We start from the raw sequence: 5,875 nt of genomic DNA on the forward strand, positions 1-5,875 counted from the left end.
CTTGCTTTCTGCACTAACCTCGCCCCCTAATTTTGTAATCGTCCTGTCTCATTCAACATCAGGGGAAAACATATTTTTATTGATTCATTACGTGACTGTGCTTCTTTTCGCTGAGATGGAGCATTCCCTTTGCACTGTGTTTTTCATCACTCACAAGTACATACAGTATGTTTTTTTGGCAAAGTGAGACCCCACGAGTGGGGGCTCATCTCAAAAGATTGTGAACCATGATCTGTCATGTGGGGGCCCCTCGTTTCCTGAAGGCCTTTACGCAAATGCATGGGTTGCATGCCCCAAACGCCACCTCGACATGCGATGATGGATTCCATGACCTTGCTGATGATTGAAAGCAAGCTAATTGGTCTGTAATTAAGGGGATCCATTTTTGCACCTTTGATGTAATGCAGTGATGTTGGTGGATTTACAAGCAGATGGAAGGTGACCTATGATAAATGACAAGGTGAAAAAGGGCAGAGAGAGGAAGTGTAAGAGCAGCAGAGCAGGTTTTTACGACAAGTGAGCTGATGTCATCCGGTCCAGTAGTAGAGTCAGAGTTGAGGTTTGCCAGAAACTTTTCTACCTTCTCAGATGCAAAAGACACAGAATTCAGGAGCAGTTGGGTATGACTGGGAATGGTGGCAATAGAGAGAGAGGTGAGGGAGACAAGATTTTGAAGCAAACATAGAATTGAGGCATTCGGCCTTTTCAGAAGTGTAGTCAGCCGTGGTATCATTTGAAGTGAGGGAAGGGGTGGGGAAGTTGGATGGGGGGGAGGGGGGAGTTACAACCCTATAACCCATGAAGACCCAAAACACCGTTTATAACCCTTAGACCCTTAACACCCAAAGACCCTATAGACCCCATTAGAACTCTTCGTCCCCCAAGAACCTATGGACCTGGTTAGAACTTCTGCAATAACACTTGAGGCTCAAAAGTCATCATCAAAAGCCTCCCCCCCCCCACCTCATTGGTAAACCACCTCAGTACCAAACTAAGGGGATGGAAAATAGATATAAAAATTAGCATCTGTCCGAAGGAACAGGAAAAAAAGGGAAAAGCCCCCCATGGGCCCGGGGAATGAATGAAAAGGCCCCGTGGGGAATGGACGATTAGGCCCCGTGGGGAGTTTGGCATTTTTAATATGAAATAAGAAAAGTTCAAGAAACTAACAAAACACGGTGGGTTAGAAAAGTTCTTCTTCATTTTTGATGGATGGGTGGATGGAAGGAAGGACATACCAAATAGTGAAGCAGCTACACCACATAAAAAATTAAATTGCTCTTTCTTATTTTCAGGTTCTGCTCATCTTGGATAGTGGCAGAGAAAAAGTCCTACAGGAAATGGATGAAAAGGCCTCGTGGGAAATGGACAAAAAGGCTCCGCGGGAAATGGACGAAAAGGCCCCGCAGGAATGGACTAAAAGGCCCCACACGGAATGGACGAAAGAGCCCCCGTGCGGAATGCAAAAAGCCCCACGTCGAATAGAAAAAGCTCAGCGTCGAATGGAAAAAAGTACCGAGGGTGAGGGGTTCGGGACATAAGATTTTGAAGCAAACACAGAAGAGGCATTCCGCCTTCCCATGAGTGGATTCGGCTGTGGTGCCATTTGAAGTGAGGGAAGGGATGGATGGGGAGCATACTCCAGAGACAGACGTGACAAAGTGCCACCAGGTTTTAGAGGAGGGAGACAAGTTTCAATGTTCATTCTTGAGATTGGACAGATGGTGTTTTCCGGCTATTTGATGAAATTATTCGATTTTTGGTGAAGGTCCGGATCTGGATCCAGGTAAGAGAATTTCTAAATTTTCTCAGATATTCCTCACCATTGAGAGATGAGGCCAAAAACGATATATAGCACACTATTTCATAAGGTTGTGGACATATTATGACAAAACTTAGTGGATGAGTTGGGGAGTTGACAATAACGTATTTGTAATTTGTTCCTGGTGCTGACAATCGCCCACCATAGTTTTCGTGAAGGACACCTCTTCTGCAAATGGCATGTATACCAGGACAAAAAGAAAACTCTCACAGTTAAAAATCCATTGACGTGCTTCAAATGAATCAGGATGATGAAAAATCCTTCCTGTCCTCCCTCCATCTGTTTATGAAGGAAAGATTCCTTGGTGTCGATAAGAGGCCTCAAGAAGTCTTCGGATGCAAAGAAAGAAAGTGTTCGTTTGTCGTCAGCGTGGTTGCTCAGCCAAACAAACAAATTCCACTTCACTCAATGGTCATGCTGGTGTAGAATAAAAATCAGTATTAAACATTGTGCTACGTAACTCTTGAAATCAACTAAAACGTCCTGCACAGAAAGGATGCATCGTTGAGCTGAGCTCAGGTAACCTCTGTTACCACAACACCTATTGGCCAATAATATTCACATGGGTTCCTTTATTATCAAGACCTAATTACCATCATAAGCAAATGTAAAGAAAACAAATAACGAGTCTCTACAAAGGCATTTAAGCCTGGACACATCAATGAAGTCCGTGATAAGGATCTGGAAACACACACCTGAAGCTGCTTGCAAACCTCTCTTGGGGGGCATTTTAACACTCATGATTCAAACGTTGGAGAGAAACATACAGGTGTGTCGTAACTTCACTGCAGAGGGACTTTGTGTCATCCCCGTACAACCGTCATGCTAAGTGGAATTATTTATTTATTTAACAATGCACACAATTCCATCATCGCCACCAACGTAGCACCTTTAAGTATTTATTCATTTATTTGTCCACTTTACCATCACAACACACACATGCCTTTGAATTATTTATTTATATACACTTTACCATCAGCCCTGCAGATATCCAACCTTGATTATATACCTGCAACATTTATTTGTTTTTTTTACTTCGTTATTTAGTTATTTAAATTCAAAATATTAACTTCACATTTTAAGATTTGCATCTTTGTTAATTTAATTGTTTTATGAGTGATAGTTGTTTTATGGGTTAAGATGGTTGCAGGGTGAGTAATGAACAAACACAGCCAACACATCCACCTTTTGACAATACCTTCTCACACTCTTTACAATCACAACACAGGTGTCCAACCATGGATACATCCCGAAGCTACTGATCAATGCTCGCAATATAGATGTACCCTTAGAAAATCGAGTTATGGACTTCTACTATCACCACTAAAGGTTGATGACTTTGTCCGGTCTGAGCGGTGTCCCATAAGCTGTTGAACTTGAGTGTGGGTGAATAGTCACAAGTTCAAAAAGAAGCAAGAAATGGCGTATCACCATTGGGTCAATTTGGCATCGTGTCCATGAAATAATTTGATCCACTCGGTGACTCAGGTGTCATAAATGACCAGCGCTCATGGGAATAAGCTGCTCACTAAAAGGGGTTCGATGATAGTAGTCCCGTGATTGAAAGGCGTGAAAACCCACTGAAGATAGGGCACGGCACGAAGCTCCGAGTCAAGAGAGGAGATGCATCACGGAAGATCGGGCTGAGAATTCGGTTCAACTCCAGTGAACTTTAGTTTAACTCCAGTGAAACTTAAGTCCTGAATCATTTCCACGACGGTGGAAATAGTGAACTGTCAGGTCGGAAAGGGTCGTCACACTTCCGTTAAATCCTTCCTCGGCGCTCATCCCTCGAGGGGGTGGTCCGAGTGTCCGATAATAGTGTGGGGGCAAAACAACTGGTTAGAAACCAGATAAAAACCATGCCTACACTACTGGAGTTGCTCGGCCAAGTAAATGGAACAAAGTTAATGATGTAAAAGTAGGATAATTTGGCACCGCTGAAAAGTAAACTCCACCCTCTATCTTCAGTACCTTTATGTACCTCTGTAAATTCATATAAAATGTATTTACTGTTTCCACTGCCACTAACTTTCCAGGGAGACCTTTTGATGTATTATCTATTATCTGAGTGAAATACCCCAACCTCACACCTTCTTGACTCTACTTTTACTTTCTCTCAGGGTGTGACCTCTGGTTCTGTCATTCTCCATTCTGTTACAAACTCTTCAGCACTTATCTATCAACCCTTCATTATCTTAAACATCTCTACCACACCCCGTCCCCCCAATCCCCACTTTTATAATGTATAGATGTCCGTCTCCTTCAGTCCCAATATCTCCTCTCTCCTCAAATCACTCAACAATGCATCGAAACTGTGACTCACTCCATGAACAACACAAACCTGATATTCTGGATACAATACTTCCCTTCACCATACCAATCATTCATTTGTTTTACATGTAATCTCTGAAACATTTTCAAAAGATAAATATTCAAACCCATGTACAAAATTGCAGAGTAATGTGTGTTTGAAGATCTGAAGATGACTCACCATTGACCATCGTCCGGGCTGTTGGATTTATCAAAATTAAAACCCAACCGAACGGTACTTACACATCAATGATCATATCACTGATAAAATGTTTCATTTTCATACAAATCTTAACACAAAGACCGTTTGAGGAAATCAAATGAAAATATTGAAATTTAAATCGGACCGGTACCAACAATCCAGGTGAGGATGAGTTGAAGATCCTTGTGAACCGCTTGTTCTGTGACGTAACCTGTAACTAACGAGCAACACAATCAATAGAAGATAGAAGGTCGTTCTTGTCTCTGAACACGCGTCATGTAAATACCTTTGGACTTTACACGTTAATGACATTTCCCAGCAATACTATCCTCCACAATTGCTTCTCAGACATCACGTGACTAGTTCAAATATTAAATACCTTCACAGGTTTTATAAAACATCGGAGGTATCAATCAATGTTCTATTTTAAACAGCATGTCCAACACGGTTTATTGAGTTGAGATAGATTTAGGGGATCGATTCTTACTTTTCATTCAACGAAAGAGAAAGTGTGAAAATGTCACTGTAGGAAAGTGTGTAAAAAGAAAACTGTGCAGTACATGACAAACTGGAGCAAAGTTGAGGCTCATCGAGGAGGCAGAACATAAAACGGATCAGGACGTAACAGAACAAAAGGAATAAAAGAAAGAAAGAAGAGGAAACATACCAACAGCAGGAACGAGGGGGAAAAAAAAAACAGAGGGAGACTTGTGTAGTGATACCATGGAACCTCTTTGATACTCTGGTGATGCGGTGGGATACGTGTACCGAGGGCAGTCGATGATTGGGTGACTCGGACGGTGTTCATATTAAAATTTCTGAGACTCTTTTCTACCCTAGTCTACGACTCATCTGTACGCCTTATCACGATTACTTCAACTTGGACAAATAATGCATGCAGATAAGGATGAGGGCTAGGGTAGGACACACAATGGGGATAAGAAGGATACAGCCACAAACTGTCAGGAATGAAAACCTCGAAATTGCCTTTGGAGTTTGGACAACCAATGACATCTACATCTAAATAGCCAAACTGTGTGTGTTCGGACTTTGCATGTGGGCATGTATGTATGTCAGCATGTACACACGAGTAAATCAGTGGGCGGACTATCGAAGGACTGCCTTAAACCCATTGGTTGGACAGCTCTCCTGACCCCACCCAAAATTGGAATCTCCACCCCTGAAAAAAAAATATCATACCTCCACCATTTTACTGCTACAGTAGGCCCAAGACATATTCAGAAGTGTTATATTCACAATCGCCATGCCTTCCCTCGAACTTTTCTGTACAGTGTGAAAAAGACAAAAGCGACCGTTAAAAGCAACCACAAATGTCGACAGGTTGAAGCCCATCGACATCACAGGTGTTCTGAGGGACACGGTTTGTTTAGGCCCCAGGCTTCAAGCCTTCCAGCCTATAGGCCCATTGGAATTGGAATCAATCCAAGCTATATAAACATGATGTATGATATATGCACACATGCGATAGTCATGTTTTGGCTTCATTACTTAACCCGAGCTGTTTTTTTTCTACAAGA

The sequence above is a fragment of the Eptatretus burgeri genome, chromosome 15 (genome assembly GCF_056783735.1).
Source record: "Eptatretus burgeri isolate ZD-2024b chromosome 15, Ebu_testis_v1, whole genome shotgun sequence".
Lineage (NCBI taxonomy): Eukaryota > Metazoa > Chordata > Myxini > Myxiniformes > Myxinidae > Eptatretus > Eptatretus burgeri.